This window comes from Anser anser (genome assembly GCF_964211835.1).
Source record: "Anser anser genome assembly, contig: HAP1_SCAFFOLD_136, whole genome shotgun sequence".
Taxonomy (NCBI): domain Eukaryota; kingdom Metazoa; phylum Chordata; class Aves; order Anseriformes; family Anatidae; genus Anser; species Anser anser.
The window spans coordinates 192259-209589 of NW_028154175.1; the positions used below are offsets into that span (position 1 = coordinate 192259).

Here is a 17331-nt window from a genome sequence, read left to right on the forward strand (position 1 = left end):
TCACAAGGCAGCATTGATCTTGAGTTGAATCCTTCCCTGAACATTGGTAGCAGGCAGCCAGAGGTTGACAGGGAAAGCAGTAATTTGAGTATAAGGCAGCTAAGCTATTTCCCAAGGTCGGCTGGTATTCACTGTAGTACCCAGGTCTCTTATAAAATATCAGACTAGGGAAAGGATTAGACAAAACCATTCTTCTTCCTTCATAAGTTTTCTCTTTTGTTGTCTCTTTCTACTTTAATAACTTTCTTCAGGATCTACTGGTAGCTCCCAATACTACCCCATTGGGAACATATCATGGCTTTTCTCCTAGCACATGGGGAATGGGTATCCATAGCCTCCTTTTTCCTCTAAAATGAGCATCATATAGTTTTACAGCCATTCTAGAATCACTAAGAATAAAGAATATTTCTATACATATTCCTGAAAGCAAAAGTTGGTTTTCTTTCTATGATTGGTTACATACAGTGGCCTTGACTGTTCTGAAATTTTTTTGGGGACTGTTGTTCCTGAGAGAAAATACAAATAGAGGTATATGAAGTTAGAGGAATAAGCACATTGTTTAACGTGGAACAAAATTTAGTCGGACACTTTCAAAGAAGACAAAAAATGGGGTGGGTGTGGACACATTATGTTCATCTATGGACAATGCAATGGAGTTAGAATTAACATCCCTTAATATTTACCTGTACTAATATGCACACTGAAAGCCTGCTAGCTTCCCATCTACATAATAAGAATCTTATGTTTCTTCCTTTTAGATATTCTTTGATATGGGAGTGAATAAACTCTTAGACATTGCTCATAGCTTGTATTTAGTTTAAATGCAATACTTTTCTTCTAGGTCTAAAGAAGGTCGGGGCTCTCTGAATACCTTACTCTTTTATTCTGTACCTCTGAATATCTTATTCTTTTGACTTGTCCAGATGATCAAACAGAAAATGTTACCTCACATAACAACTACATGCAAGGATACTGTGTAGTAAGAATCACATCTTCTCAGTTCATGTCATTTTTCCTGAAAATCTTACGTCTTGCTCTCTGGATGGTACACTACTTAAATACTTTTACTCTGATTTGCCTGCTGCTGAATACCTCAAATTCTGTTTTTCACTGACTTTTATAATTGTCCTTTTCTTTGTATAAAAGCAATTGTAGTGAGTAGAAAACATAATTGGATTTAGAGTTACCTACATTTCTGATTCCAATTTTAATAATAATAATTGTCCTCTTTTTTAGGAGATACAGTTATCTTTAAGGCTGGAATGGCAACAGTTATTATTGAAGCAAATGATGATCCTAATGGAATTTTCTCTTTGGAACCTTTAGAGAAGCCAGTTGAAGAAGGCAAAAGTAACATTTTTTGGTAAGTAACGTTTAAAGAATATCTTTGCACTCTTTTGGAACTGGTGTATGTGGTACTTTATAAATAGCACTTTGATTAAATCAAATGCACAAGTGTGCATTGATAGAAGTGCACTATAGAAAAACAGTTTTACAAAATTTTGGATTAAATGATTTGTAATGTGTTGAAGACATCACCTGTAATACTATGGAGTACACAGTAAATATTAAAAAGTGCACAGAAGCTCATGTTGAAATGTAACTAAATAAGACTTCAGCATTGATGTTCTGTTATAATCTCAGGAACCTGTAGATACAGAAAAATCTCAATGATTGAGCACAATATAACCTAGGCTGACAGAAAAAGAAAAAAAACCACTCAACAAATAGCTAAATAAAACTGTGTGGCACTAGGTGGCTTTTTGTACCCATCTTTGAAATTTTCAACTGCAAACTACTGTATTCTTTCTTTCTGTTTTTGTATTTTTTTTTTTTCTTTTATCTGTTAATTACAGATTGAAATCTATACTTAAAGTCCGGATGTGACACTCTTCATTAGTCTGACCTTTGAAAGTATTTTCCTTTGTGCCACCATGATATATTGAAGAATTAGCAGGGTTAAAAATTGAATGCACTTGGCATCTCGCCTTGTTACATTCATTTCATAAATTTACTATGGGGTTTTAATTGGATGAAAAAATGATTTTTCGTTAAGAAATCTTGAGACAGGCTGTAAAGAGAAGTTAGGTCACAATAAATGCGATAGTGCAAATAGTTAGGGAAGAGGTTCTTCTTGCATTTAAAAAATCATCCTTTTTTTTTTGTCTGTTTGTTTTAAAGCCTTGAAGCAGATGCTTATGGCTGTGAATTGGTTCTTTATGCTTGTGTCAATACATCTGAAATATGAATAGTCTCAAGAAAAGAGGATATTAAGTTCATTGTGTGTTTGTTGTTGTGCTGTTCACTGTTTTGGGCTTTGTTGTTTTTTTGTCCTTTATAGTCTAATCTGCAGGATAATTTTTGTGGATTTGGTGGTGTTAAGAATATTGTTTTGATGTAAACATGCTTATATACAGGTGCTTTATGGAATTATAGGATACCAAGATCTCCAACATCTGAGGAACCTGCTCAGTCATCATTGATAAAATATATTTACTAGGGATCTGTCTCTTCCATACTGTCACTACTTTGACAGTTGTGTAGCATATAAAAAAGTGGTCAAAGTAGCATGTAACCAAACCACCGAAAACACAGAGGTTTTAATGAGGTAATTGGAGTTAGTGCAGCAGCGCTACACAGCTGGGATAGAGCACCCTGGTTAACGCCACAGAAGAAAAACCTTTGGAAGCAGAAACAACATAAATGTGTTGCTGTGGCTGGACTAGTTTAGCTGAACTAATTCTTCAACCTGATATAATCTATTTATAAGGCATTTTATGTCACCGTGCAAACCGACAGAAGCAAACTTCCTGTATGTAAGCGCACTCTTAATAAAGGCACTGTATGGGTCACTTTTTATTTGTAGTGCCTTTTTGAAATTAGTGTAATTGTGTTAGCAGATAGTTACCAAAAAAAAAAAAATCTTTTCATTTACTACGTTCTTAATCACAAATAACAGTAGATTTCTGAAAGCCGTAGAATGTAATTCTAATTTAATACAAGTGTAAGAAAAAGTTTAAGTAGACTTGATGACTGAAAGGAGAAACGTTTGTGGTTAAATGTAGATGATTCTCTTTCCTGTCTAAGAGTGTCCAAGTATATTAATTTTTAATGTTAACTTTCTGAACTATTATGCATTCATATTTATTATTATAAATTGGAATTACAAGACACAGTGATGTGTAGCTTCACAGTAGTATTCTGCATGGACCTGCGTATGCTACTTCTGTTTTCTAAAGTACGTATTCCGGGAGTAGAATTGTACTGCAAAAGTGGTTGCCTTTAAAAGGAAGGCTTCATGGAACAGTTGTAGTATATTAGCATTTTACTTTATATTACATAGTATATTACTTCTTACTGTAAGGAAGATTACAGTAAAAGGAGTCTCCACATTTTCCTTTTCTACTCAACGCTGATGCATGCCTGCCAGGACTCTCATTCTTTCTGTATCACTGAACAGGATTTTGAGACACAGAGGACACTTCGGCAATGTTTCTTTGACCTGGCAGTTGTTTGATAATAACTCTGCACTGAAGCCAGGAGAAGAATTCTATGAAACTTATGGGACTGTGTGCTTCATGGATGGTGAAAGGTCGAAGTCAATAACACTACGTGCCATTTCAGATAGAATTCCTGAATTCAATGAATTTTACATTCTAAAGTTGGTGAATGCTTCAGGTATTGTCTTCCATATCACCATTTCCTTCATATCTGGTAGAAAAGAGTTATGTTTAATCAATCAAAAAGAAACCAACACTAGAAAGAGCATTGCTTTGAATCATGTCTTGATATCCTATGCTTTTCTGGTAAGGTTTTAGGTCTTATTTTTCATTTAATCTTGATTTCCATATATAGAGAGTTACTCAGTTCCCGAATTACTGTTAAACACATTTTGGTGATCTGAACTTTAAAAGGGATGCCTCTTGGTTTTTGAAATTAAACTTCTTAAAGTTCAGAAGTTTCATTTCAAAAACCAAGAGTTCTGAATTTCAGATACATAGATCTCCATGCACAAAATATAAAACAAAGATACTAACAAAGAAATAACAAAGGTATTAAAGGTTATGTGTGTCTACCATAATAGAGGTTGCTTTTTTGTTTGTTTGTTTCCCTAGAGGAGGTAAAATACTTGTAGTTACCACTTCACATGACTTAAATTACAACTTTAAATTGCTACTGGACACATTTCCTAATCTGGATTAATTCCACTTTAGTACTATTCATGGTCTTCTGTGCTCTGATACAAGTGAAAATGTGTGTTGGCCTTTCCTGTAAGTGAAGTCCATACGGATGTACAAAAGATTTCCTGCTTATAACAGGTAGATCACTGTACACTTTGAACACGGAGATTCTCCATTCACAACATGATCTTCATATCATGAATTCTTACTGTGCAAAGATAGATGACTAACACCAGGACTGGGCAGCAGTTTTAACACACAACTGGTTACTGTTTCTGCAAGGTGTATGTACTTCTGTATCAGAGGCAACAGGCAAGATTTTGCCATTCTCTATTCCTGTAAGTCTTTGAGCAATACAAGAATTGAATTTGGCCCCCATGCTTATCAAACGAATCAAAGGTAACCTACCTTATTGGCTAATTAAGAAAAGATGGACCTTGTCATGTTTCACCTGAAAGACATCTGTGTGTTTTACAGCTGAAAAATAGCATGTGGGTTTGTTTTCTACTGAAATTACATCAGCACAGTGTTTTAAGAATAATACAATTAACCTATGTAATTTTCAAGTTAGATCATTTGCTATAAGTCCAGAGGATCTTAAAGGAGGGTTTGAGGTTTTTTTAGAAACTTGTTTTATTAAAAAAAAAAAAAAGTACTTTGAAACTTTTTTCTGAGTGTGTTGTTTAATCATTAACTTTTACTCTAACTTCTATTACGCAGGTGGGTCTCCTGGTCCTGGTGGTCAGTTATCTGAAACCAGTCCTACTGTAACTGTCATGATCCCTTTCAATGATGACCCTTTTGGAGTGTTTGTTATAGATCCAGAGAGCCAGGACAGAGAGATAGTGGAAGATACTCTTTCTGAAGATGACCTTTCCTATATTACGGACTTCACCATCTGGAGACAGCAAGGCACCTTTGGTGTTGTCCGACTAGGTTGGGAAATACTGTCTAGTACCTTCCAAGCTGGACTGCCATCAATGGTAGATTTCTTGTTGCTTGGATCATTCCCAAGCTCAGTACAATCACAGCCCCACATGAGGCGCCATCACAGTGGAACAGACGCTCTGTATTTCAGTGGAAAAGAGGATGCATTTGGCATTATCGGTCCTGAATACCCATAACAATGGAAATAATGCAGTAACCAATTTTACATTTTCAGCTTGGTTAATTCCTAATGTCAGTACAGATGGCTATATAGTTGAAAAGGATAACGATAATGGGACTTTATATTATGGTGTGAAAATTCAGACAAATGATTCTCATGTTTCTGTAGTGCTTCATTATACAGCATTAGGGTCCAATATGACATACATGGCTAAAACATCAGTCATGAAATACCTGGATGAGAATACTTGGCTTCACGTTCTGATTACTCTGGATGAAAGTATAATTGAATTTTACGTTGATGGAATTCTAGTTCTGGGAGGAATGAAGAGTCTAAAAGGAGAAGCAATTCTTGATGGTGAGCCTTTGCTATTTTTCTCCATATATAAAGCTCTGAAATGCATAGTCTAGCCACTTCAAAGGTGGAAGAAATACACTGAAATGATTATATCTGTTAAGTTAATTGAAAGGAATGGATAAGAATTCTTTGAGGATTTTCAGAAAGCCTATGGAAATTGTGTGAATGTTCTAAAAAATTCAAACTGCTGCGATGTTGAGTGAGAGTAGAGGACTATTAATTGTATGGTGTACTATTTTATTTCTGCTTTTAAAATTCCAGGTTGAAGTTTAAGAAATCAAATTTTCCATTTGTAAAAAGAATAGTACTTCTGCAATTAGTAATTTCCATCACACTTGCAGTACTGTAGCTAAGCTGAGAGGCTGAGAGGTTTTTTTTTTTTCCCTCCCTCGGTTTCTAGAACAAATATATGTGAAATGCAATTATGCTTTTATTGCTAGAAGGATATGTCTGTGCTGTAAATTTTCTTTATTAGTGGGGATGGCGTGTGTCTGGGGATAATGCAATAGTAAGGCAAGTATGTCATCTCTCTCCGTTGAATGTTGGGTAATACACAGTGGTGTGCATAGCAGCCCAGTTTTTCTCAGCATCCTCCACTTTGTGCCCTGGGACTTTTATCAGTTCCTGTGGTTGCTCATCTCTACAACTGCCACTCAGTGTCATATGTATGACAATACACTGAAGAGCACAGCTTTTTTTGTTTGTTTGTTTTCTTTCGTTTTCTGAAAGGCAACTGAAAACAGCTGATGTGTGTGTTTTAGCACAAGAGCATAGCATGGCACAGAATAGGATAGAGTAGGAATGAATATGAGGCAGCTGTGATCCTATAGTTTGGAGACAGAGAAATATAAATGCTGTTGTAAAAAGAGTTTGGAATTTGCATGGAATTACAGTGTGGTGGATGAAATGGATGTCCAGAAGGGTTAATGCAGTAATCATGAGTATCATCAGAATGGATCAGCTGCCCTAGCAGAGGGAAACAAAGTAGGATTTGTTCAGCAAAACAAGGGCTAAAAGGGGTTGCAGTTCTGCTCTGAAAATCTGTGGAGGAAAGAGGGAGCCTCAAGTCTGTAAGACTTATAAAAATGAGGGATGATGATAATGTGCTGCTAGAACTAATAGGATGAAAAACTTGGACAGCATAGGATGGAATTGTTTGGCCTGTGAGGACTTACCTGTAACATTGAGATGAGGCTCAAGGAACCTCCTGATTTTGGATCTCAAGATCAATATGATTCCTCATCCAGGGACAATGAACAGTTTACCATTGGTTTTTAAGAAAAACAGGTAGTCAGTTGCTGACTGTTTCATACAAATACAATAACATGAGAAAAAATTATAATTTCCTTCTCAGGTCCAGGAATAGTAAGAATTGGAGCAGGAATCAACGGCAGCAGTAGGTACACAGGGTTAATGCAGGATGTAAGGCTTTATGAGCGTAAGTTGACACGAGCAGAGATCTATGAACTTCATGCAACTCCTGCAAAAAGTGATGTCCACCCTGTCTCTGGGTATTTGGAGTATTGGCAAGGAGAGACCAATAAATCATTCATCGTGTCTGCAAAGGATGACAAAGAGGAAGAAGGAGAAGAATTATTCATACTAAAGCTCATTTCTGTGCGTGGTGGAGCTCGAATTTCACAAGAAAACACCACAGCAAGATTAAGAATACAGAAAAGTGATAATGCTAATGGTTTATTTGGCTTCACTGGAGCATGTATCCCTGAGGTAAGGTGGTCATAATGGAAATTGTAGGTGATATTTCAGGCACAGAAAGCTAAATGGCAGGACCAAGTGACCTGAACAAACCCTAGATTTTGCAGTGTTTGCTTTTGTGGTTAAGCAAAGTTTTCCTAGGATTTGGAGATGCATATGTTCTGTTAATACAACCTCAGTTCCACTGGGATTTACTATATAATTTTAAAAAACTAAAGAAAAAAATGGTTAAGAAAATTTAGTTTACTATATAAACTGAAGACTAAGGCTTAATTTTTTTTTTCTAGAAAAATATTTTACCTTCACTTCTGTTACATTTGAGTTACCAGTTAAAATGTAAGATTTAATTCTCTGGTTTTTTTTTGAGAATGGATTATTGCAAAGATTTTTATTTTAGTTTTCTGTGTCACATGATGTGTTTGAGATAATTTTACTAGAGATCATGCAATGACAAAGTGTTATGGATTTTTCCACCTTCATTTGCTGTCATAAACTAAGTTATAATTTGCATATGTTTGATGTCAGTTGGTTGATTTAGTAGTGGTTTTTTTTGTTGTTTTAGTTTTAACAGATGAAATCTTTTTTCAGTGGTATCCATTCTATATGCAGAGTGTAAACTTGCTACTTTTTGAGGAGGCTTGAAATAAACATAAATCATTCTTTACTTCTTTAATCAATTATAAGGGGGAATAACATGATAGCTATCTCTACTGGTATTGGATTATTTTGTGGAAAAAAAAATTTAATATAGTTTTCATTTGGGAACTCTTATGAGCTTTAATTACATTCTTTTTTAATCAAAGTGCTTATGATGTTTTTAAAATAACTGTCTTGCCTGAGTGATACTAGTTTTCAGTTTGGTTCAGTTTGCTTATTGTGTGCCTACCATATGCTATGATAATAGATTCCTTCAGGTTCAAGTACCTCTGATACGCTGTGATGCCACAGATCATCAGCCAACCATGAAGAAAAAAAATAATTATATGGCACGGTAATTGTTTTGCACCTATCATATGTCCATTTCACCAGGGAAGTATTAGAGCTCTTAGTGGTGATGCAGGAACACAGCATTTTTTTACCAGTAGTTTAACTGTGCATATCTGTCTACTAGGCAGCTGAAGTCACACACAGTATCTATGCTTTCTTACAAAGCAGCCCTGAAATTTATCTAATGCATAAGATAGCTTTAACCTTTCCAATAACTTTCAGATAAAATTATTTTCTATGTTAATTTTATGAACGTTATTTTCTAAAATAGAAGGTCAGTACCAATTAAAGCTTCATTCCAGAGACGTGAAGTTGTCGCTGCAGAAGTCATGTTATCTGTGAAGATACAGAATTGTAAGGAGGACAGTAGAAGAGAAAAATCTGTTTTTCTGAATGATGATGGTATAGTTTATTTCTATCCATAGTGTGTCTGGTTAGAGAAAGTGCTGATCCAAATCTTTCTTTAAATTATTGCTAAGGAAAATTACAATATTGACGTTATTATAAAGCAATAGTTTCATTTGCTTTCGACAGGTACATTTCAAGCATATTGATTCTGTCTCTGACGCATAGTTTTAGGAAAGGGGTTGTGTCCAGGACGAACTGCAGTGTATTGTTATTTGTTACCTTAATAGTCCTCAGGGAGGCATCAGACTTTTGCAGATTCCACTAGGATTGTTCTGATTGGCATCAAGGTCAGTTTCAGCTTCCTAACACTCCAAAAGAGCTGAAAGTAACATGACAGCAATTTTTTACTTGAACATTTGTCTGGCATTAAATATTTTCGTGTTATTTAATGAAATTGCCTTGATTTACTTTGACAGTAATAAACGTTCCAAATTTTTGCTTTCTTCCAGACTGCTGATGAAGGTTCCACTATATCCTGTGTTGTGGAGCGTACAAGGGGAGCCCTAGACTATGTGTATATAAAGTACATTATCTCACAGGTTGATTCCACTGGCATTAATTACTCTGTTACCGATTTTTCTAATAGCAGTGGCACTATCACATTCGTTCCTTGGCAGAGATCAGAGGTAAACCCTACCTTCCTATTAACAATTCATCCTGTCCTTTACAAACCTCCTGGAAAATACCTTCTGAGGGTGCTTGGCTGGTTTGCATACTAGAGAGTGTTTACTTCACATGGCTTTTCTTCTTATTATTTTTTATTTTGTTATTTTATGTTGTTATTTTTTTGTTATATATATATTTTCTTTCTTTCTTTTTTTCCATCCCTGACAACAAGAAAGTGTTATTTGTAGCTCTGTGTATATGTCAGTTCAAAAGACACCATGTGTGCATGTACATATTAGATATATGTACATATACATAAAAAATATTAACTGTATTTATGTGTATGTGTACATATACTTTAAAAAGTGTAGATAGTCCATGTACTTTCGAAATTGGAAAATGATCAGGTTTGATCTGAGTGTTGTAACTCAAATTTATGTCCACAACAATTAAATAGGCAATAGTAAGATTCATTGCTGTTCTTGCACTCAAGGCTATCCAGGTTCTGTCTCCTTTTAAATTCAAAATCAGAAACAGGAGATTAAAGGTGTTCTTGTAACAATAGCTGTTTTTGAGTCTCCCTGAAATGATTACTGTCTGCTTTAATCTATTCCTCTGCATAAAGTGTGCGAGCAACTGGAACATAAGGAAATTATTCAATATTCTGGCCTTAGAGACACCTGAAATTGGTAATCAGAATTGCATCTCTGAGTTGGGGGAGAGAAAGAGAAATGATACATAAGGGAAGCTTTAGCTGCTTCTGAGAAAGCTTTCTAAAAGTCTTACGAAATTCCTTATCTGAATTAGTTTAAAAAAAAAAGAAAAAGAAAAAAGAAATACCAGGATACCAGGATACACTGAAGAGTAGGAATTCAAAGCTACAGAGGCCCACAATTAAAAAATTATGTGGGCAGACTGGAGGTCCAAAAGAGGGCCAGAAAGATGATCAAAGAGCTGGAGAACCTGTCCTCTAAGGAAAGACTCAAGGGGTTAGATCTTTTCACCCTTTAGAAGGGGACTTTGATCCCATTATTACAGTACCTAAAGGGCAGCTCCAGAGTTGACAGAGGCTCTCTCTTCTCAAGAAACCACAGGAGAAGACAGAGGGCAAAGAGTACAAAGATAGAGTGGGAGAGGTTTTGTCTTGAAATTTTTTACAACTACTGGAACGACTTCCTTAGGGACAGGGTCGGGTTGTCCCGACCTCAGCATCTGGGCCAGGGCAATCCCAAGCACAAACACAGGCTGGGCAGAGAAAGCACTGAGAGCACCCCTTGGGGGGGGAAGGACCTGGGCGTGGTGGTTGATGAGAAGCTCGACATGAGCCGGCAATGTGTGCTTGCAGCCCAGAAAGCCACCCGTACCCTGGGCTGCACCAACAGCAGCGTGGGCAGCAGGGCGAGGGAGGGGGTGAAGGAGGAAATTCTTCCCTCAGAGGGCGGTGAGGCCCAGGCCCAGGCTGCCCAGAGGAGCTGCGGCTGCCCCATCCCTGGCAGAGCCCAAGGCCAGGCTGGATGGGGCTGAGGGCAGCCTGGGCTGGGGGGAGGTGTCCCTGCCCATGGCAGGGGGTGGCGCTGGGTGGGCTTTAAGGTCCCTTCCAGCCCAAACCAATGTATGGTTCTATGGTAGAATTCCCATCACCAGGGGTGCTTAAGATGCAGTTGAACATGGTGCTGGATTATTTCATCTATTTTTTTTTTTTCCATGAAACATTGAACTTCATCTTTTGATGTCCCATCCAACGTGGGCTGTCCTATGATTAAAATTCTGTGGTAATAAACAGCGTGTGCTAGAAATAGAAATAAAAATAATCTGTTTCAATGAATTCAATCCTGATGTACAGCACAGAATTGTTAAATTTATTTGAAGAAGTGGTGCGGGACCACAGTACTGTAGAAACAACATACACTTTCTATTATTGTTTGTATAATAAGGATGAATTGTGAGTAGAAAATACCATCCTCAGTTTCACTTATATCAGGCTGCAGAAGTCAATGTGGACTCAAATTCGCTGAAGTCATTTGCAGGGATCCCAGTGACTTCACTAGAACTGTGAATCTGGATAATGTGATGACTGGCAAAAGCGTGTGGTATCTGAAAATAGTTCATTCATGTTATAATAGTTTGTTCATTCAGCTTTATTTCTCTGTGAAATGATATTACTGCATTTCATACAATCATATATAGCAGAAATTTCCAAAGCTTTTCTAGCATGGCAACATAGACGAGGCCCACATTACTCTATCTAGTGGCAGAAAATGGCTGATGTAGGCTCTTGCTACACAGCTTACTGGTCCAATTTACTGCATACATACAGAGGAGCTAATGTGCATGGCTCTAAGAAACGGGCTGGTAGCAAGCTGCTCTTCAGGTGGGATATCCTAAGGGACTTTCAACTGACATTTGTAATCTACTCATTACCATGCCTCTAAATATGATCAGCTACTTAAATGTTTTCTATATGTTTGTCCGACCATATCGAAACATAAAGAAAGATGGAATTTTCTGAAGTGAATGTGTTAGCGTGTTTAGAGCAAGGTTATGTTAGTAAATCGTATGATCTGCAGGTCAAAGTGTCAGGTGGTATAATAAGCTCAATTTATTTGCTCTCTAAATTGGATTAATCACTGTAATGTCTCTTCATAAGCATAATTTCAAAAAGATTTTAAAATTTATCAGATATTTCATGTTCAGTACATGGAAATTAAACTCTGCTTTTGTGAAGATATACAAAACCAACCAAACAAGTATTTATTATCACTTATTTATGTAGTTTGAAACAATTCAGAAAATATGCCTTCCATTTCCAGTAGCTTGGAAGCATTGTTTTTGGAAAGCATATTCTAGACATAAAATGTTATCTTAGAAATTAGTTGAATTTATGTGGAGAGCAAAAATAGTGTCCTTTGCTTTCAGAACTATACAGCAGATACAGCTGACTGACTAATCAAAGAATGTTGCATGGTTTGATTTCTCCATGATTTGGTCCTTCTCTAGGTGTTAAATTTGCATGTTATTGATGATGACATTCCGGAGTTAAATGAATATTTCCGTGTGACATTAGTCTCTGCAGTGTCTGGAGATGGGAAACTAGGTTCAACTCCTACCAGTGGAGCAAGTATAGATCCAGAAAAGGAAACTACTGATATCAGCATCAAAGCCAGTGACCACCCATACGGTAACAATGATGGGAATTATACAGCTTTGTTTCAGATTATTGTGTAGTTCTTTCCAGTCAGATGAAAACTTTGCTTGGTTGTAATAGTTGAGGAAGCAATCTCATATATTCCACTTTATCTAACTTGAATTAATTCATTGTTTATATACATGAATGAATACTGAATTAGTTTTCTTTTATAATTTTACAAAAAGGCCTCAAATCTTCCCTGCCCAAACAAGCAATGATTCTCTTGTGAGGGCAAATAAAGGCTCTGCATGTAGTTGATCCTGTCCAGGTTTTTCATCAAATGAGAATTCCTGACAATGAGAGTCATTTCTCCATATGTCTTGTACCAGTAAATACGCAAAACCGTGGCCTGTGAGGCTCTTTTGGGAAGAGAAGGTTTTATTATTGTGCTGTGCCTTTTATCAAGACTGACAAGAATATCAGTGAGAGAGGGTAAGGCACACAGCACATCTCTGGAAATAGTGTGATTGAGGCTTAAGGGTATACTGGTATATGTGGTTTTTAATTTCAGAACCATCACAAGATATGTTATCAATCACTTTATTTAAATTGTTTATCATCTTTAAAATTTGTTATGAAAAGCCATGTAAGTAGTAATTCTTGTCTTCCAGGTCTGCTCCAGTTCTCTGTGGGGCCACCTCCTCAGCCAGGTGATAAAATGATTCTTCCAGCCTCTTCTGTGCCCCATATTACTATTAAAGAAGAAGCTGGACACGTCAGATTACTGGTAGTTCGTGCACAAGGCCTTCTTGGAACAGTTCTGGTGGAATACAGAACAGTGCCAGTCACAGCTTTCAGTCCCAAAGATTATCAGGTATGGCAACTGCCAAGGTGGTATAATTGTTTTGGAATTAATTAGAGTTATTTATCGTGGAGATAGCTTTCAGTTTGACTGCTCTAGCCCAGCTATGATTCTTTCACAGAAAGACTACTTTACAAGGTGATGTGGCAAATGGATATGTAATATTCACTTAAAAATATACATCATGTGACTTCTCCATTCTTTTCTCTGCAGTAAGTTGCATTGTCTAGGAAAAGCCTCTGGTTTTGAACTTTTTTTTTTTTTCTTAACAGAGTTTTCAGTGTAGCAATTTGTGAGTTTTGCTGTTGTTACAGACCATATTATTCAAGTGCATGTACAGGTTAACATTATGCTTGTACATACTGGGATTTGTATATGCCTAGCAAAATAACCTGCGTGTATCTGCACTTGCTTGTCCAACTGATCATTTGTGCAGAAAAATAAGAAAAATGTACATGAATGCAGATGCTCACCAGTATGTCAACTTAGATGTCTTCTTCTTTTTTTTTTTCTTTTGTAAAACAGATTTTTCAGATTTTTTTTTAAAGCTTAAGTGAGGAAAAGTAGATGTTTTGAAAAAGACAAAATGAAGGTTCTGTTTCTTTTTTTTACATGGATGAAAACATTAGACTTGAACAAAAATATGAAGAGCTCTTATATTGCAGGCTGTTGTGGGTACACTGGAATTTCAGCCAGGAGAAAGATACAAGTACATTACTGTTAACATCACTGATAATACTATTCCTGAATTAGAAAAAACGTTTAAAGTGGAGCTGTTGAACCCAGAGGGAGGAGGTAAGGCACATATATCAGGCCCTTAGTTGTATTTTCATGACCTCTACTCGTTCATAAAAATCTTGTCTTTCTTGGCATTATTTTCTATGTTATTTCTGAAAACAAACAAAAAGCACCTCTACATCCCCACCCCCATACAGCTGTCTTTTTTCGTAGGGAAGAACTGTTCCTCAGTTCTTTTCTTAATCCTTGGTGGAAACAACCAGATCCCATAGCAAGTATATTATTACCATGTATTAGGGAAAGTGTATCACTGCCATCTGTTAGGTCATCTAAAGGCAATTGCTGCTTTTCACTTTGTATAACTTCATGGTTGGTAATGAGAACTAAAATAATGCAAAAATATATTAGCAATATGTTGCATTTCAAAAATATGGAATATTTATAAAATATTTAAGGCTAAACAGTCAAAGTGTTGTGTTTTTGTTTGTTTGTTTTGGTTTTTTTTTGTTTTGTTTTGTTTTTTCTTCCACATGAGTGAAATCAGAAGAACTGCAATACATAGGTCAAATGGATTATAGCAGTAATAGGCTGTGGATGTTGAGGGCCATAGGGAGTTTGCTGAGCTGTAGCTGCAGAGGTAGCTCGTAGATAACTGTCTGTAAGAACAAGACAAACACTTGAAAGAATTATTGGTTTGAAGGGCTAGTCTGAAGGGACGGCAAAGCATAGTGGTGCTGCCACATAAACCCCTGAATACCTTACAGATTTTTTTTTCCATTTGAGAAAAATTTTAACGGAGATTGTAAAGCTTGTTGGAGGGAAAAGTAATTAGAAACACTGACAGCCATAAATTGATTTTTTTTTTTTAAACTGATGTTATTTTTTTAAACAATTCAGAAATTGCAAGTGTGGTCCCTTCTGGGAGGATGTATCAGATTTCCTTGAATTAATCCAGCTCTCTGCTATGATTGTATGTGTCTATGGTGCAACATGGTCTCAGTGATTCTTTTGGTAAAGTCTTGAGACTTTTCACGTATTTTGTCTTTTTGGTTGAATAGTTGTTTTGTTAAAAGGAGTCAAACTTTTCTCTTTCAAATTGTTGTGACAGAAAATTTACAACTAACTTTAGTAATCCAGTAACTATATAGCCTTTTTAAAATGAGCCTTCTTTTTGGCCTTTCCAACACAAACACAAAGCTTATGAAGTCCCCATTAGTTAAGTTTTCTGCAGATTTTCCCAACATTTTCACTTTGTGAGAAAATATTAGAATAAGGAGCTTGAGGGACTTTATCGTCTCCCCTACCTTTTTTTTTTTTTTTTTTTTCAATTTAGATTCCTCCATGACAAGCCTCAGTTAGGAGTGAGAAAGGGGAAATACAAAATGGGGACACAAAGAGGGAAAGAGAGGAAAGATAAACTATGTGTATGTGTTTTCTTTCATTCTGACTTCCCATTGCTATTTCCAATGTCATAAATTAAGTAAGAGGTGGCATATGTAAATATTTCAGTCTTTATTAGAACTCCTGTACACTTTCAGAAGCAAAGTTGATACCTTCCTAGAGTGCTTCCCTCTTTTTTTCCTGTTGTCCAGAATAGTTTAAATTTCTCTTTGCTTGCGCTCTGATTTATAAATGTATATATGTGTATATATCTGTATGTCTGTCATCTTAAAGTTGCTGAGCTCTTTAGAAATGATGGCAGTGGTAGTGGTGATGGGAACATGGATTTCTTCCTTCCAACTGTCCATCAGCATGGTAAGCATTTTGGATTAATCTTTATTTCTTTATGCTAACTGTAATATCCCTCATGAACTACACTACTGACACAGTTTATCATAGTGTTATTTTGCTTGTGGTTTGAGATATATCATAGAGTCCTGTCAAAACATTCTTTCCCATTTTAAAAAAGGCTTAATTTCAACAACAGTCAATACTAACCGTAATACAGAAAATAACAGCTTCTCTATCTTCAAAGCTGTATTTTTATAGAACACAATGTAGTTATTCCAGAAGTAGTTAGAAAAATTAGCTTTGTTTGTAAATTTTGTAAAATTTTCTGGAGAGCAAAGAGGAGAGAAACTTTTTAAATTTAAGGTAATTTAAAAATTACCTGACTGTGTGTTTTGATACTTTCTTTTGCCACTTGCTTTATGCTTTGATCTCTGCATCTCAAAAATACTCTTAATAAAAAGTGGTGTTAGCTCTTTTTTTTCTAAAAGAATGCTTTGATTATTTTTCATTTTTGAAGTCTATTTTTGTCACAACATACAGAAAACAAAGATAATTTAATCTTGAGAAAATTAAAAACATACAATATGCAGAAATAAGATGAAAACAAAAGCACCTACTATGAGGGAAACGCTAATGATGGCGGATTTTGAATTAAACCCTAGAGACCTGAAAATATTGTGTTAGCACCCATTATCGAAATCAAATAATTTATTCCACAGTGACAGCCTGATTTTCTGTTTTATTTGAAAATACAAAGGAGTTCAGTTTGAACCTGAGAGTAAGTCTGTGGTTTAACCACTTTTTGGAACTTCCTGGGAAGTGTTGTTTCCTCTTCTGTGTTTCCAGATTTTTTTTAAAATGACAGGCTCTTTCTCTTTCTAAGCAGCAAGTTATCTCACACAAGATGATCATTACAGTAGTAGAATTTCCTGGACTAGCTTTTTCTTTGTTCCAGCTTCAGTTAAAATAGTACCTGCTTTTGTCCTGTCTGCACTGCTTACACTGTGTTTTACCACGTAACTCTCCCCTACCCTAAATTCTAGTTCATTTTCCTTAATTAGACAAGTAATTTTATTTTTGATCCTCTCTTAAAATATTTGCATTTTATATGTTGCTTTGGAGTGTTGTTCCATAGAAGGGCTGCCAGGACTGCATTATTGAAAGTGAGTTCCTTATCCATGTGGATAATTATTCCACATTTAAAACAAAAAAAAAACACACCACAAAATGCAAAACAGCAGAAATATTCCAGTTATGCTTTTCTGTGTGCTTTTTGTAACAAACTTCCTTAGCTTTTAAGAAAAGATGGTATAAAAAAATAACTCATTTTGGCACTTGCACTTACAGCCAGCTTGGGAATTGCATCCCACATCGTTGTGACTATTGAGGCTTCTGATGATGCTCATGGCGTCTTTGAGTTCAGTACTGAGTCACTCTCGGTAAATGGAACTGAGCCTGAAGATGGAGATAGCAATATTATGTTGCAGGTTAGAAAGTTTTGGGTCTCATA

The 17331-nt window shown here is 36.1% G+C and overlaps 1 pseudogene across 1 annotated transcript in view; it reads left to right on the forward strand.

The window, feature by feature from the left end:
* LOC310890432 (adhesion G-protein coupled receptor V1-like) overlaps positions 1-17331 on the forward strand; it is an 85568-nt pseudogene that overhangs the window by 26909 nt on the left and 41328 nt on the right. The window contains exons 16-25 of the transcript in view: positions 1237-1363; positions 3461-3678; positions 4902-5646; positions 7001-7374; positions 9207-9383; positions 12361-12541; positions 13162-13364; positions 14018-14147; positions 15765-15845; positions 17169-17308. The product of the transcript in view is annotated as an adhesion G-protein coupled receptor V1-like (transcript). The remainder of the gene's footprint in view (positions 1-1236; positions 1364-3460; positions 3679-4901; positions 5647-7000; positions 7375-9206; positions 9384-12360; positions 12542-13161; positions 13365-14017; positions 14148-15764; positions 15846-17168; positions 17309-17331) is intronic.